The sequence below is a fragment of the Sorex araneus genome, chromosome 5 (assembly GCF_027595985.1).
Source record: "Sorex araneus isolate mSorAra2 chromosome 5, mSorAra2.pri, whole genome shotgun sequence".
Classification (NCBI taxonomy): domain Eukaryota; kingdom Metazoa; phylum Chordata; class Mammalia; order Eulipotyphla; family Soricidae; genus Sorex; species Sorex araneus.
The window spans coordinates 57,944,811-57,962,347 of record NC_073306.1 but is presented as its reverse complement, the minus strand read 5'-3'; the positions used below and the strand labels follow the sequence as shown (position 1 = coordinate 57,962,347).

Genomic DNA, 17,537 nt, shown 5'->3' with positions numbered 1-17,537 from the left:
TCTAGAGTCTTGACCAGTGATTGAACTGCCACCGTTCAAAATCTAGTTCTTTGAGCCTGAGAGAGAGGACAGAGTTTAAGGTAGTTGCTTTGCATGCAACTAACCACAGTTCAAATCTCTGCCACCACATACGGTCCCCCGAGCACCGCCAAGAGTGATCCCAAGCACAGAGGCAGAAGTAACCCCTAAACACAGCCAGGTGTGGCCCAAAACAAAGTCAGTCAACAAACAACCCCCCGAATCTAATTATTTGGCTCTTTCCTCAAAGACATGTCCCGAGTCCTTGTCCAAGGACACTGTGGAATGTGTTGGTGGTTAAACTAAGTCAGGCTTCTTGATGCAACCTGGAGAAGCTGGAAAGATCCAGAGAACCAACTGCGTGGAGAACAAGGGCGCTGATGGGAGCTGGGGCAAGGAAAAAAAAAACCCAACACTTCCTTGGTCTCTGTTTCGCCTGTGGCTAAGCTTTGATTGAGCGTGTCTCCCTTTCATCCAGGGTAGGCCTCCTCCCCTCCCCCAGCTCCCCCGCTTCCCCAAGGAACACTCCAAAGATGATTTTCTGAGATAGACGGGACCTGCCTAGGTTGGCAGCATGGTGGGGTGGGGCTGGCGTCGGTTCCTGGCATGGAAAAGTACTGAGGCGCTGCCTCCTGGTCGGCGCTGGGACGGCGATCTGAAATGATCATCCCCAGCCCCGGTCTCTCCCAAGTGAAATGAAAACCAGATTCCTGGTCTTATCGGAGGTTAGGTGACTGCTTCCCATCACTCGTCTGGAGCCTGGCAGGTTCCCAGGTTTGTTGATCAAAGCTTCGCAACAAAGCCCACAGCTCTCCTACGGCAGCTCCTGGTTACAGGCACCTGCTACAGAGGGGCCTTCCTGGGCCACTGAACCAGGTTTCTCGACTTTTTACCCACCGTGGCCCCAGGGCCCCCTTCTTGCCTTGTTTCCCTGTGCCCCCTCCCTTTCTACCTGTTGGTCCCCTTATTCTCATGCCATGTGACCAGCCCCATTTATGCAACTCTCACCTACGACCCCCCACCGTGGAGTTCTCATGGGGCCCACATCCACATAGCCCCCTGTTGAAACATAGAACTGCACTAAGTTGTTCTTCTTGGGGTCTTTTATCCACTCAACTCCCCCCCCCTTTTTTTTAAAATACTTGCAGGGGAGGCCAGACAATGGGGCAGGGCACTGAGTTCAGCCTGCAGAACAGGAGGCAAATTTATGAAGAATGACGTCACTGCACCGAGAGTGGGGCAAAGGTCACTTCCTGACGGGCAGACGGGAAGCTGTCTGGGGTCAAGAGCACGTGCAGACAGACGGACAAGCAGAGAGGACACAGCCTTGGCCCCCCGACCGGCCCACGAGTGCTTGGCTCCCTCCACAGGCTTCCCGGGCACGTGATCTCTGGCAAGTGACCGCATCTCTCTCGGTCTCATCTCTCTCTGCTCTCCTGTGAGCTGCGTGTAAGACGTAACTGTCTCCAGGGTTCTTCTGAGGATGCGGTGGTTTGGAAAGGGGCTGAGGCATAGTAGATAATGTCCTACCTCTGGAGACTCATTGCTTTTTCCCCTCTGTCCCTTCCCAACCTTAAATCCACAAGTCACCCTGCATCTGTCTTTTTGCCAACACCAAGCTCCTACTGGACGATCCCAGAGCAAGTCAGAAAAAGCAACTCTGGGGAAAACAGTAGGCAGTGTGTCTGCTCAGTCTGCACGGGACCCCAGGTGGCACAGTTTCCAAGTAAACTTGAAGGCAGTTGCCATCAGGGTATCTAATTTCTGGTGCCTTCTGTCTTTAGTGCATTTTGCTGACATCTGGCCCACAGCTTTTCTTAGGGTTTGAACTTCAAAGGGCTGGACAGTCACCTGAGAAGGGGACCTTGGGCCTGACCTTCCTTGGAATTCAAAACAACCTAAGTTGGGGAGAGGAGGTGGATCCCTTCTCCCTGCACGTGTGGAATCCCAACTACCAATGCAGCCTGACTGAGATCAGACACTCCTCGTTGGACACCGTTCTAGGGCAAACCTCCAGGTAGGGGAAGAGGCAGGGCCGCAGGTAGCTTGGAGCCGGCGCCCGTTTGCAGCTCGCTGCAACTAGGGCGCCTCCGAGTGAGAGGAACCTCCCGCTTGCCACCTCATGGCCGCAAGAGCTCCCCAGGGGGAAAGTTCTCCGCAAAGCTGGGAATGGGGCCCAGCCACGCGAGGTTCCCCCACCTCAGTCACGTTTCAGGTTGCGCCTGGTGGGCGACCTCCTGGCCCAGGCCCCGGTGTGCCTTGCCGAGGTCGCCCATGGAACCAGGTCGTGGGTGGGGAGCTGAATCCAGGACATGAGCTGACTCGCTTTTTAAAACCTCGCTTCCTCCTTTTCTACCTCCGCCCATCAATCACCTCTCTGGGCACCAACCCGGCGCGGTGCAGGCGGGTCTCTGCGCCCGAAGAGCGCAGTCCGGGTGGAGAAAGACACTGAGGCCTAGCCAGGTAAAGGTGCGGAGGACAGGCCCGCAGACTCTGGCACCAAGGAGGGTCCTCCCAGTCCCACCACCGCCAACCCCCGTCGCCGTCCAATTCCGTGCCCGTTGGCTGGGGGGTGTCGGAGTCCCGTTCCTTCTCCCCACGCCGACTCGATCGCCCCAGCCCTGCTGTCCCCGAGCCTGCGCGAGCGTGGGTGTCCCCCCGGGCAGTGCGGCTCGCAGGGGGCGGTGCTGTCGGGACTGGAGGCCGCCGTGGCGGGCGCCGCCCTCGGCTCTCGCCGTCCCTCCCTCCCGCACGCCGGCGCTCCCTGCCCGAGCTTCCTGCGTCCCCATCCCCGTCCCCGAGAGGGCGGCGCGCCCTCTCCGCCAGCGCCTCCCGCGATCGCCTCGCTCCCCGGAATCCTGGGGCTCCGGGGATCGCGGTGCCTCGGAGGAGGTAGCCAGAGGGGTCCTGGGGGCCCGGAGCACCCCCAGCCCTCGGACGCCGGACTGAGCCCGAGCTGGACCCTCCGCCGCCGGGGTGAGTTTGCACCGCCGCGCCTTCCGCCCCGCGGCGCGCTCCGGCGGGGCCGGGGAGGGCACTCTCCCTGACCGTCTGGATCTTCGTGTCTGGGGGGAGTCACGGAGCTTCCTTCCAGAGGGGTCTGCTCCGTGCACACCCGGTGCCTTTACGCTCGGGAGCCATGCCGGACCACGGCTAGACCCTCGCGCCTTCCCGGGCGGCCACCTGGCCGCGGCGCGAGGAAGGAAGCCGGCCCCGGGGTCCCCCTGTTGCCGGGCTTCGAACCCTGGGTCAAAGAACCCAGCACTGCTCCAACCGGTGCTTTCAAAACTAGCCCCCCCCCCACCCCCCGCCCCAGGTCCCGGGAAAGCACGCCCGGTGCTACCCGCCTGGTCAGCCCTTCTCCCATCCCGCAGCCCTTTATGGAAACCGAGGCTTTTCAGGAATTGAAATTCGTGTTCCGTGCGCGCTACGTGCAAGAAGCACAGGGCCGAGGGGGACTCTGGCGCGCACGGGGTGGCGTGAACCTGGGCGTTTCTCCCTGCCCAAGCGAAACGTTTAATAATATCTCCGGCTGAGGTCCGAAAGACTCAGGATCCAGCCCGGCCTTTGCGTGTGGGTCCGGCCCGGAGCCTGATTAAGTCCGATGAAGGGAGTTGGTCCCTTGCAGAAGGGTCCCTTTCCTAATGCCGTGGGGTGCGCGGCTTCCCGGGCCACGCCCCGGGCCCTCCCTGGCCACTAGAAGCCGTGGGGCACCGGGGCAGTGATCGGTTGAGCTTGTGGACCGGGCGTAACGGGGGTCGTTCCCGGTGCCCGGTGGACCTGGGGAACCCAGGCGCCAGCGAGCCGGGAGCGGAGAGCGGGGGGCGGGCCCCGGGGGCGTGTCCCGGGGCGGGGCCGCGCGCACCTAGCCCGGAGGACCCGGGAGGAACTGCGCTCCTGGCTGGGCGGGCCTCAGACATGGATTTTGCTTGAGTAACTTGAGGATCCTTTCTCCAGTGAAAGACAGGGCTTGGGACTTGTAAACGGCGTGAGATCTGTCGCCCGGGAACCGAGAGCTGAGTGAAGAGAGCCAATCGCTATTCCCCTCTTGCTTCCTGTTATCTTTTCGGCTTGCCTAGGTCAGCCTAGGGTGGGAGTAAAGGTAGGAGAGACAGGGAGTAGACCGGTGGGCAAGGGATGTATAGCGCCCCAGCGGCTCCCTGGGGGCTCCCAGCAGCGCTAGAGAGAACAGAGGGAATAAATGATAAGTCTGAAGGAGCGCTGGCTGAATGGGCTTGGATGGGTAAGGGCTGGTGTCTTGGGGGTCTGCACCGTGTGGATTTTTCCTCTGTAAACTGGGAGTAGGACTGGAGCGATAGCATAGCAAGTAGGGCGTTTGCCTTGCACGTGGCCGTCCCGGGTTGGATTCCTCCGTTCCTCTCGGAGAGCCCGGCAGTTTACCAAAGGTATCCCGCCTGCACTGCAGAGCCTGACAAGCTCCCCGTGGTGCATTCGATATGCCAAAAACAGTAACAAGTCTCACAATGGAGATGTTACTGGTGCCCGCTTGAGCAAATCGATGAACAACGGGATGAGAGTGCTACAGTGCTGAACTGGGAGTGATTACCTCCTAGGTTGCAGCAGGCGCTCGTGTCTAACACAGAGTAAGCACTTCCTAGTAGTAGGTTATGGGAGAACTGAAGGAAGGACAGAACCCAGAATGAGGCATGCCTAAGGTGGGTTAAGAAAAGAATGCTGGAGTGTTCCATAGGGAATTAAGCCAGAGAGATAGCCAGGGGGTTAAGGCCTGGGCCTCGCCTAAGACCCACCCCAATTAGATTCCCCACATTACATATGATCCTCTGAGCACTGCCAGGTGTGACCCAAGCTCCCCTCCCCCATTCCCCCCCCCCACACACACCCAAATTAAAATTTAGAAGTGTGAGTTGGCTTCCGCCTGGGGTGGACAGATGACCCAGCACAGGCAGAGTGGCGCGGAGGTGTGGCTGTGTCTAGGGAGTGCTGGGGTTGGGGGCACTCAGGGAATGGAGGTGGGGTTAGGAGGAAGGGCAGGGGATGCCCTGGTCAGGATGGTTCTCCCGGGAAGGTCTCCGCAGATGGGACATCTTATTCGAGTCCTGCCTCTGACCAGGCCCGTCCTACGTGTTCAGTTTCCCCAGGGAACCAAACACAGAGTCCCAAAGTCCACGATAGCACTTTCAGCAGGGAATCCCATTGTCACCTCCGGCAGGGCCCAGGGTTTTCCAACTCTGGCTCTCTGGCTCCACAAGTCGTTTGTTCTAGTGGTTTCTCGGGGTGAGGCAGGGTAAAGCTGGAGGCAAGCCTGCAGCCCTACTCCCGCTAGCGCTTGCTCTGGGCATCCTTCCCCTTTGGGGGCTCCTGCCTTAGAGGGTCCCCAGAGCGCTCAAGACTCTTCCCTCCCCCCAGTGGGGCTGAAAATCCCCGAGAGCCCAGAGAGGCCGCCGGGCTATTGAAGAACTTGGGCTCTCGGCATTTCGTCCTCCAGCTCTGAGTTACGGTGAACTGTAAGGGACTAGAGTTTTCTCAAAACCCAGGAAAGTTCACAAGCTCTGATAACATCTGGCTTGGACTTATGGAAGGGTCAGCTCTGGCCACTGGCTTTCGCTTTCTCTTCTATTGTGTCTGCTTGGGAAGGGTGGCCGCAGCAGACACAGCCAGTCTCCCAGTTAGACATCTCCCCTGGGGTCAGAGAGCTAGAGAGGAGTGAAGGCACTTGCCTGGTCCGCTGCCCACCTTAGTTTGATCCCTGGCACTATGTATGCACTCCCCTTCACTCCCCGCCCCCACCGCTGCCTCCCCGCCCCCGTGTCCCCCGCCCCCTCCCGCAGAGCCAGGAATAAGCCCAGAGAACTCTTGGCACAAAAACAGAAACGGAAGTCTTCCTCGGCTTGGAGATGACCGTAGAAAATGTTATTGTTACTTGGGTGGAGGGAACATCTCTCTCCTAGGACAACCTCAGAGAGGGAAGCAGGTTTGCCTGCGGGCACCCAGCAAGTCAATAGCAGAATCCCAACTAAACCCAGCCCTTCCACCCTCGGGCTTTTCAGCATCCACCCTGGAGGCCCAGCCACGCCCAGGTCTGCAGACCCTCCATGCTGAGTGATTTCTCCGCATTACCCGCATCTTTGTGGATTCTTGCTCTTTCTCATCTGCCCAAGTTGGTCCACCTTAACCTGGCACTGCTTTATTATTATTATTATTTTTTTCTGAGCCCTTAGTGTAGCAGCTGCTCCTCCTGGGACCTCTGGGTCCCAAGAAACAGATCACTTGTTGGATTTTCCTGTGTCAGGGAAGCCTGCCGTGTATCTCCCAGGCCAAACATAGGGTTGGCGGGGGGGCTCCAGTGATCCTACACATCTCTGTCTCTTGAGCCCCAGCTGGAATCCCCAGGCTGCCGGGCCCTGCCTTCTAGGCTGTGTTGTTTACTTGGCCTGAGCAGCTGAAAGCCTCCTATTCTTTCTTGCCCTAGATTTATCGAACTTAGCCCTTAGACCTCGCTGCGGAGTCCTGTCTCTCTTCACATGTGGGAGCCCGGAGACATCACAGCTGTCAGAAAGACCAACATGTTTATTAGACACGTGGGGAAACCAAGACCCAGGGAAGGGAAGGAAATTCAAGAAATCAGAATCAGGATTAGAATCCAAGTTTTCTAATTCTGTTTTAAATATTTTTGAGAGCACAACAACAAAAGAAGCCAGAAGAGAGCATCAGAGCGTTCTTTCCCTTCCCAAGCTCTTCCTGCCCCTACAGCGCCAGGAGTCTAGCCACACTCACATTAGTGTTCTCGGGGGTTAAGGCTGCCACTCTGGAAGATAAGGGATGTGTTTTCCTTTGGGGTAGGGCTTCCCAGGCAGTGCTCTGGAGGCCCAGGGGCCACTCCAAAGAATAGTCAGCTAATCCCGTAACACTTCAATGCTTGAGGGCTGGGCCAGTAGTACAGTGGGTCAAGGATTTACCCTGCATGTGGCTGATCTGGGTTTTACCCCCAGCATACCATATGGTCCCTCGAGCACCACCGGGAGTAATTACTGAGTGCAGACCAGGAGTAACCCTGAGCGTTACCTGTAACTCAAAAAGGAAAAAAAAAACAAAGACAGTCCAATGCCTGTTGACACACCCCTGCTCAGGCCCACTGCCACTGGGGGCACCAGGGCCATCGGTGGTGCTGGGGGGCCTCTAGGATTATAGCTAGTGGTACCAGGGATCAAACTCAGGGCCTTGTGCAGGCTGGGAATATGTTCCTGACCCCTGAGCTATCTCCCGGGTCCCTCTGTTTATTTTCATTTCATTCCCTTCCTGCAGTTTTCCTTTGAGTGATGGCTGCAGTAAGGGACTGCGCACTCTCGGCGGTGTGCATGTCCATCGTCTCGGCTGTAGCCTTTAGCTATACGCTTGTTCCCTTTGGCTGCAGAGCTTACTAGGGGCTGCAAACTAGGTTGTTATGCCCTAGAACTTGCATGCTGGGCTGTGGCTCTGAGGATCCCCTGTTGTGCCCGGGTCACACTTTTGCTGTGGGGGGCTTCAACTCACAGCCTCACACTTAGAGAAACATGTGCAGTCCTCTCCAAACTGGCATTATTAATGCCAAAGAATAAGCTAGAGTGGGGCTGGAGTGATGGCACAGCAGGTAGGGCGTTTGCCTTGCACTCAGCCGACCCGGGTTCGATTCCCAGCATCCCATATGGTCCCCTGAGCACCGCCAGGAGTAATTCCTGAGTGCAGAGCCAGGAGTAATCTCTGTGCATCACCAGGTGTGACCCAAAAACCAAAAAAAAAAAAAAAAAGAATAAGCTAAAGAACAAATGTTGTGATTGTTTGGGGGGGGGCTTAATTTGGGGGCCACACCTGGTGATGCTCAGGGATCACTTCTGGTGGGGGTTGGAGAACCATATACAGAGCCGGGAATCAACCTGGGTTCTCCATCCAAGGCCTTACCTAGGGTACTATCTTGTCAACCCTTCTCTAACTACAATCTTTATAGTGTACTTCTGAATAGACTGGTATATTTAAATGTACTTCTGAAAGATTTTTTTGGTTTTGTTTAATTTTGAGTTTTTGGTCTTGGGACCATACCTCGTGGTGCTCAGGGCTTACTCCTGCTTCTGTGCTCAGGGATCACTCTTAATGAGACATGGGAACCTTAGGTGGTGCAGGAATCAAACCTGGGTCAGATGTGCACGAGGCTAGCTCCCTACCCACTGTACTGTCTCTCTGCCCTGGCTGGCTTTTAAAGCTGTTTTCTTCTCCAGACTGCAAAGTCTGTTTTGTGGCAGAAAACTGGGAAGAAACGTATTGTGACATGCTGACAAACCGCTGTTAATATTGTAATGTTTCATTCAGTTTTGCTGTGTGTGTGTTTTTTTTTTTTTTGCTTGCTTGCATTACTCTTTCATATCCTGGTTTTTCAGATCAACAGCAGAGCCTGACAAGCTCCCCATGGTGTATTTGATATGCCAAAAACAATAGCAACAAATCGCACAATGGAGACGTTAGTGGTGCCCGCTCGAACAAATCCATGAGCAAGGGGATGACAGTGCTACAGTGATACAGTGAAATGTGATCACTTTTTTCACACCGTTTCTAACTGACAGTGGAAGGTTGGTTGTCAGGAGGCCAACTTCCTTCCTGGTTGGCTCCCTCCAAACCCTCCCTCAGCCAAGTCTAGGAAGACCATGCAAATTATTTTCATCTCTCTGTGACCTCAGGGGGTCATTTCTCTGCAATACCAGGGGTGTTTGGAAAAGGGCTGCGCTTAACAAAATCCAAAGCAAAACCTAGCACAGTGAGCCTCTTAGCAGTGAAAAAAGTCAGCCACCTGGAGGGAGGGAGAAGGCTTTGTTTCTTTGGACTTTTTGGAGTGTTGGTTTTAACAGCCAAGCCTATCACCACCCCTTGCCCTAAATCTCCCTAGGATTAGGGGTGGAAGTCAGGTCCCTAGAAGAATCAGCCTTGCCCTTGGAGAGCAGGTGGTGCAATGGCAGAGAGCTGCCAAGAATGTGATACCTGCCCAGGTGACCCAGGAGGCCGCTCCCCTTGGGGCTACCTCTCCCCAGCCCTCATTCTCCAAGCTCAGTCCGTGCCCTGGAGATCACCAGCCCCAGAAACCATCTTTACAGCCCACAGAGTTCACAGAGCGGCTGATTCGTGGGTTTTTTAAGCAGTAGAAGCTGGTTTTCCTGTGGCTTAAAAAAAAATAAATAAATGAGATGGAAGAAAGTCGACTGGGAATTGCATCTCGGTGGTAAGAAGTGTTCTTTAGTTACACTTTCATCTCAGTTATCTATACCTGCGCGCACCTGAGTCACTGGATAATCATCATTCCAGCTGCCTGAGGGAATCCCAGCTTCGGTCTACTGGTTTTGACACTGTGGTCCTGGGGAAGCTGGGATTCCTTGGACCCAGCCCCTGAGGGGTTTGAAGGCACGGAGCGGAGTGGAGCTGTGGGAGGCAGCGGGAAGGAAACTGCTTATAAATGTTCCAGGTGTTGGCACTTCCAACCACCCACGCCTTTTCCCAAATTCTGCAACTGTAAAAACGAAGCGAAGCAGCAAGTTGGAAACCTCTGCTACTCTAGCCTCCTCTGTTCTTAGAAAAAGAAACTGGGGCCAGAAAATCGGAAGACCAGGAGCTGCACAAGGGACATGGGCTCTCAGGCTTCATGGGAGGAGGCTCTCCCGGCCATGCTTGATGCTGCGGTAAGCGGCAGTTGCCCCAGCCTTCCCTCTGACCGGCACATTAATGTTTATCATAAAGTCTGTCCGTGCCATGCCAGCACCTGGTTTATGTGCCTTCGAGCACAGAACTTTTTTTTTTTTCTGTTTGTGTCACACCCAGCAATGCACAGGGGTTCCTCCTGGCTTTGCACTCAGGAATTACTCCTGGCAGTGCTTAGGGGACACCATATGAGATGCTGGGAATTGAACCTGGGTGAGTGTCTGTGCAGCACAGTGGGCAGAGAGGAAGCTCAGAACCACGGAAACAGAACCCAGACTTGGAGGGCCAGGGGAGGGTTTTCAGGGAGAAGTGAAACCCAAGAGAAATGGGATGTGGGGATAGAAGGTCTGCAAGCGGCGGCCGAGCACCTGAGAGGAAGCACAGCCTCAGTGGAGGCCCGGAAGCGCCCCTGGTCCAAATGCACGATGCTTACTCTAGAGGTGACAGGTCAGGGTAGGGGAAACGTCACCAAACTTCTCCAGGAAAGTCATTTTGGAGGTGATGGAGATGTGGCTCACAAGTAGAGTACATGCCTAGTGAGGCCCCAGTGTGACACCCCGCACTCCCCACCTGCCCTGCCAGGAAACTGTGGGCGTGGCCCACTGGACAAAAATCTATTGAGGGAGCCAGGGAGGTAGCACAGCAGACAAAGCCGCTGCTTTGCATGTGGCCGACCTAGGTCAGATTCCCTTGTACCCTCTATGGTCCCCCAAACCCTGCCAGGGGGGAATCCCTGAGAGCAGCCCAAGCCAAACCAAGGCCACTGCAGAAACCAGACCAACCCTTTCGATCAACAGGCCCGGAGTCTTCTCTTCACTCAGACGCTCTGGGTTTGCACGGGGAGATGGTCTATGAGGGAGACAGTGCAACGCTCACAGAATTCTTGCCTGACTGAACAAGGCGGGGAGCGGTCAGATAATTAGCACAAAGTGTGAGCTAGCCGACTAATGACCATCTCAGCCTTGTCTGCTTCCCAGCCATTAGTAGAACCAAGACTGTCCCAAGCTCCCGAGCTTTCAAGGCTCTAGACACTTGTCTAGGCAGTGACTAATTGACTCAGTGAGGGAGGGGCTCACTCAGTGGTGCTCAGAAGCTATTCCTAGCTCTGTGCTCAGGATTGATCCCTGACAGTGCTCAGGGGAACGAAGGGGATTGGCCAGAAGCTGCCCCTTGCAAGGTGAGTGCCTTATGTCCCGGGCTCTCTCTGCCCCCAGGACTGGTCTTTCTAGAGTTTAGAGTCAGTTTTTCCTTTCCAGACCTTTCACCTCCCCGTGTGCCCTTCCCTAGAAAGCAGGCACTAGTTCTTTCCAAAGTTCATTGCCTTTATCTCTATCCTTTCTGCTTTTCTACCTAGGCTGTTCATTTGTTTAGTCAAAACTCTTAAAAGCAGAAGAGGTGTGGGATGTAGCTTAGTAGTAAAGCATTTGCTTCACATGTGTGGGGCCTTGCAGTCAATGCCTGCACGCAAACAAAAGAAAACAAAACCCCACCCAGGGGTCAGTAGTTAAGTTCTGCCTTGCACACACAAGCTGGTAGTCCCTGGAACTACCATTGTCATCCCCAAAACCACCACTAGTGTTTGAACTGCAGCATGGTGAGGTCAAGCGGGTGGGAGCCCCAAGCCAAACATGTGACTGAAGACATTACAAAGACAAAAAGGGGTGATAAACATTTTAATTTTTGGCATAATTTTATTGATTTTTTCCTTTTTGGGTCTCACCCAGCGATACACAGGGGTCACTCCTGGCTCTGCACTGAGAAACCACCCCTGGCGGTGCTCAGGGGACCATATGGGATGCTGGGAATCGAACCCGGGTCAGCCGCATACAAGGCAAAGACCCTACCTACTGTGCTATCGCTCCAGCCCCAATTTTTGGCATAATTTTAGATCCTAAAATAGTTACAAAAACAGTACAAATAAATTGAGCTTCCTTATTCCTTTGCTCAACGTCTTCTAATGTGAACCTTTTACAGAACCAATAGTGTCACATCCAAAACTAGAAAATACACAATATTACTAAACAGAGACTTTATTTGGAATTTGTCCCAGTCTGGATTCCAATCTGTCAATTTTGTCACTGAAATGTCTCTTTTCTCTATTCTGGTTGGAGACAGTGTCTCAGCATTTCCTAGCATTTGGGGACCTTGAAAATTTAGAAGCATACTGTCAGAATTTGGTAGGACGACCCTGAGTGTGAGTTTGTCTGCTCTTATCTCATGATTAGACTGAGCTTTTGCATCTGGGAAAGTAACGTTCCTCATTGCATCTTGTTGGTTAACTTTCCAATTTGCCTTATTGATGATGTCAACTTGGATCACTTGATTAACGTGGCGCCTGCTAAGCTTCTTCTCTGCAAAGTTACTAAAGATCCTTTTTGGGAAGAGACTCTTACAGCATGATAATTAGAGGTGAAATTATAAATGAAATGATGGGAAAGAATTGCCTAGGTTAGGCTCCTAATAAGAAGACTTTGATACAGCAAGTGAATAATCTGGAGTAATGTTTCTTTCTGTTCACGGCAGACAGAGGGCAGTTTTCTAAACATAAACATACACAAGAGCTTTTTCAGTCAGTGGAAAAGCTGAGTGCCCCAGAAAAGAAGCAGGATAAAGAAGAAATGCTTTGGGTCAATAAGTGCTACAAGAGGGGGTAATGGTTAGAAAAAAGCAATATTCAACATCATCCCCCCAAAATTAAAATAATCCTTCTTCTACATATGAAATTCTAACTGTTTTGAAAGTTGGGGTTTTTTCTTTCCTCAAATTTGAGTTGCAAGCCAGAGAGATAATCTAAGGGTTAAAGTGTTTGCCTGGCACTTCCCACTGACCCCAGTTCGAAACTCCAATGTCACATATGGTCTCCAAAACACAGGGGTCACTCCTGACCACAGAGCCAGGAATAGCTCCTAAACACCCTGAGTGTGACACCCAAACTCCTTCTCCCCCCAAATATATTTTTTAGTTGGTAAAGAAAGCTAATATTGGAAGTGGCATTTTCAGGAACTCGTGGGGGGAGTATAAATTAAAAATGCATGTTAAGAGTCATTTTAAAATGCAGCAGTTTCAATACCAGGAATTTATCCTAGGGAAAGATGTTTGTGTAAGGAGCTAGTTCTACCCCAGCTGTTATATACATAATAACAATAAAACGAGAAACCAAGTATGTGTCAGGCAATAGAGATTGGTTCTATAAGTGAGTCTTCCATGTTGAATATTCTTCAGCCACTAATTGATATTGTATCAGAATAGCAGGGCTGTGCAAAATATTGCTATATATCCATTTACAAATCTATTTAGAAAATGAGGTCATAAAACTATGTTGCCGGGGCTGGAGCCATAGCACAGCAGGTAGGGCGTTTGCCTGGCACATGGCCAACCCAGGTTCGATTTCCAGCATCCCATATGGTCCCCTGAGCACCACTAGGAGTAATTCTGAGTGCAAAGCCAGAAGTAACCCCTATGCATTGACAGGTGTGACTCAAAAAGCAAAAAACAAAAAACAAAAAACATGTTGCAGTAAGATCTAGTTCTTGTTTTGTTTTTTATTTAAGTATGTTTATGTTTATTTGTATAATGTACAAGAAATCCTGGATATTATTATAATTGTTATCAGCAGTTATGGATGGTGGGATAGTGGGTGACTTTCATTTTCATTTTGCTAATCTAGATTTACTAATTCTGTTGAACAAACATGCAATATTTTTATAATAAAAGAGGTATTGACTTTTACAACTTTCATGGGGTTGTTAAGGGGTTCCAAGGATGACGACTGGGTAAGGTTCTTTATGAGCCAAAGAGAGCTTTGCAGATAGTAGAGAGTATTCCAGGTTCTTCTTTTGTGATTTTTAACTTTGAGCTTCTTGGCCTCCCTTCCTGGATTTGGGAGGCTAAGATGGAAGCCAGGCAGAAGCCACAGCAGAGCATTGGTCTGCAGCTGTGACATCTACCTGCTGTGGCTGAATGTCTGGGATCTCAACCTTGTCCCTGAATTCATGCATGGAGGTTCCACCCTGCAGAGTGGAGGTATTTGGAGTGGGAGCCTTGGGAGATAACTTGGTAGGTCGGGAGAGTGAGGCCACTGGCCGGAGTAGCAGCTCTGTAAGCAGAGGGAAAGAGCTCTCTAAGGAAAGGCTGCGTGAGCACAGGAAGGAGGCTGCTGCCTGCATGCCAGGAGGTGGTCCCAGACTCACGTCTGCTGGTCTTGATCTTGGACTCCAGAAACTTGAGAGGTAAATGCCTGCTGTTTATGCCCCACTGTTTATGCAATAAATATTTATTATAAATTACCATAGTATTTTATCTGAGTGATTGGGCTCAAATATCACCTCCTAGTATACACACACATACATGCATACACATACACGTATACACACATACATATAATGCATATTTATGCTAATTGTCATCTTTTTTCATGTACCCTCACTCCTATAGGCTTTGACAAACAGGTACTTATTTAACTGCCACCATAGTCTCATAGCTCCCCCAATCCCATCATTCATCCCCCCCTAGTCACACCCTATTCTACCTCTGGCCCTTAGTGAACTCTCCAAAGCCTTCTGCCCTTTCCCGATGTCCTACGTTGGAACCATACAGTAGGAGCCTTTGGGGTCTGGCTGCTTTGATTTGCCATAACCCATCAGAGATTCCTCCCTATTGCTTTTCTTTCTTTTCTGTTCCATGCCAGGGATCTGCCCCAGGGCTCATACGCCCCAGCACCCAGCCACATCCTCAAGCTTCTGGATTTGTTTACTTGATGTCACTGTGTGGGTTTTCCTCACTTGACTTGGATCTTCCTCTGTGGAAGGGTATTTAGGCTGTCTCTAGACCAGGTTGTTGGTGACTCAAGGGACCCCTAGAAAAAGTCTCTATTCACCTCATTAATCCTCTGTAGTTGGGGAAGCGTGTCATTCTGCGCCACTCTCTGACCCCCCACTCCAGCGTTGTTCTAGCCTTCATTCACCCGTCAAACCTCCAGCCTGGCCCAGTTGTTCTTTAGGGTGTACACCCGAAAGCACCCCTAAGAAGTTTCAATCCAACTCTTCACTCCAGCTCTGGTGTATTGTAGGAACTACGGTGTAGAGACCTAACCACTGATGACTGACTAATGACACATCCCCTCCCATTTGGAACTCATTGACCTGCACTGAACCCTTCATCAGTGGCTTCTCAACTGGGCCTGGCCAAGTCTTAGGGAGAAAGTTCCGGGAGCTGGTTAGTGCCCTATGTTTGCCCTGACTCACCATGGGGGCCAAATCCGAAGATAGCTTTAGAACCCCTATGCTCAGGCCCCACGTGAATTTTCATGATCTCCTCCTGGGAACTCATGGAGGGGAGCCAGTCCATTTACCAGAGGATTGTGAGGATGAGTAAGTTCCAGTTTATTCATGGGAGGCAGAGTCCCAAATAATTGGGAGCATAGCTTCCTGGGGTCAGTGTCCACCCTCAGTGCTCTCCTGTGATTTAACCTGACCAGGTTCTGCATTCCTAATCCATCACCATCCCTAAGCTAAGGTAAGAAGTGGGAGCACAGGCACTTTTGGTTTTTCTTTGGAGTTGTGTCTGGTAGTGTTTAGGGGCTATTCCCAGTGAACTCTGGCAGGCAAAACAAACGAACATCATGACAAGTGGTGCTCAGAGATCACCCCTTACTCTGTACTCAGGAATCACTTCTGATGATACTCAGGGGACCAAATGTGCTGCCAGAGTTGGAAGCAAAGTTAGCTGCATAGAAGGCAAGTACCCTACCCACTGTATTTTCTCTGGCCCCAGGAGTACTGGCTTTTTAACCAGATTTATTTGGATGGCAACTTAGACCTGGGACAGGAGGAGACCCCATGAGATTCTGCAGAGAGCATTTGCTTCTCATTGCCAAGGAATCAAGCTCCTCTTTCTAAGGAGAGAGGTGGAGAAATCTGAGACTTTACTTGGTTTTCAGCACATGAAAATGAAAGGTTTTTCTTCCAAAGGTTTGCACCTGAATGTGCCCTGGCTCTATTGCCCATGGGAGCCTTTTTATGGTTGAGATTTTGATCACAAAGATCTTCCTTCTGAAGGAGATAACTGTGCAAGTTATTAGCCCCGGTTATGTTTCTCACTAGCTGAAAAGTATTCTTGTGGAAATCTCCCAAATGTCCAACAGATAGGATGGGAACATAGCACGAGGTCAATTCCCCACACAGGATGTCATCCCAGAAAAAAGTACAGAAACAACTGAAAGCAAAGAGGGGCTTTGTTGGCAGAAAGACAGCTGCAGTTGGGAAGGATGTCCACGTCACAGGCTGCAGAGCAGCTTCAAGTTGTGGGAGTTGGAGGTCTGGTTTTGTGCCCGGCAGAGATGGAGTGACATAACAGCTTATACATATTCTAGTAGTTTTCAGGAAAGTCATACATATTCATGAGGGAGGATGGGGAGTGTGTGCATTTGAGGAACGTACAATGAATAGACATTTCATGTACAGAAAATGGCAGAGAAACTTCATTGGGTCTGTAATTTTTAGTGAAGTTATGAAGAGCCAGGAGACTGGAGGTCAAGGAAGGTTGCACTGTAAAGTCCTCACAGGCCAGTACTGTCTGTTGGTTTGGGTGGGGGGCTGAATTTAGGGAGGGGGTCATATCCAGTGATACTCAGTGTCCTGCATAGGGCTTACTCCTGGCTGTGCATTCAGGGATCACTCCTAGCAGGGTTCTAAGGACCGTATGGGGATTGAACCTGGGTTGGCCATGTGTGAGGCAAGCGCCTCCCAGCTGTACCATCTCTCTAGTCCCTGGCCAGCTGTGTGGTCTGTGTCAGTGTAAGGCATCCACTTTGGCCCAGTCAGAACTACAGAATATAAGAGGGCAGCTTCTCCTGGAGAGAGGTGGTCACATGCTCCAAACTATAAGCTTCAGGCCTGTCTGTTTCAGCTTTTCTTACTCCAGAGAGTCCTTCTATATGTGGGGGGAAAGTGCTAGGAGGGAAGTTGCCAAAAAATATTTGAAAGGGAACTACCAAAGTCATTGAAAATAGCAGTACTAGAGAAAGGGTGGAACAATTATTCTTATCTATTCATATAAAAAGGTAGCTGGCTCCCAATTATTATTAAAAAAAATAGACAAAGGATATTTTGAAAAGGGGGAGCCAGAGAGATAGAACAGTGGGTAGGGTGTTTGCCTTGCATGTGGCCAGCCTGAGTTTGATCCCCAGCACCACATAGAGTCTCTGATTCTGCCAGGAGTGTTCCCTGAGCACAGCGCCAGGAGTAGGCACTGCCAGGTGTGGCCCAAAACCCAATATATATATTTAAAGGAATGTCCATCATTTCTAATTTTTTCAAATTTTTTGCAGAGAAATATATGTCACTTTGTATTAAAAACTAGCAGAAGCAAGTTCAAGTACTGGCTGAATGACCCAGTGACTTGGCAATTTCTTAATTTCTCTAAGTGGGGAAAATTGTTTTGGGTTATGTGAGAATTGCATAGGCTAAGTATAAAATGTATGTAACAGCAGTGCTTAATCAATTTTAAGTGCTATTACTCTTATAATTATTTTTTAAATCCTTTTCCTTGGGGACCAAGAGTGATAGGACAGCAGGTAGGATGCTTGCCTGGCATCAACCAACCCGGGTACCATCCCCAGCACCCCCCAAGGCCCCCTAAATTCTGCCAGAAGTGATCCCTGAGCATAGAACCAGGAGTAATCCCTGAGCACCACTGAATGTGTCCCAAATCCTCCTCCCTGTCACCAAAAAGAAAACAAAGTTCTTCCTATTTGGATACTCAGGGTTCAGGGCAGGATCATACTGAGTCCAGGGGGACTGCTTCTCACTGTGGATCCAGCACTG

The 17,537-nt window shown here is 51.4% G+C and overlaps 1 protein-coding gene across 1 annotated transcript in view; it reads left to right on the top strand.

Moving 5' to 3' along the window:
- Nucleotides 1-2,784: 2,784 nt before the first annotated feature.
- Nucleotides 2,785-17,537, top strand: part of TMEM51 (transmembrane protein 51) — a 50,970-nt gene continuing 36,217 nt past the window's right edge. Inside the window, exon 1 of the mRNA XM_004603355.2 lies at nucleotides 2,785-2,994. The gene's annotated coding sequence lies outside the window, so the exon portion shown is untranslated. The remainder of the gene's footprint in view (nucleotides 2,995-17,537) is intronic.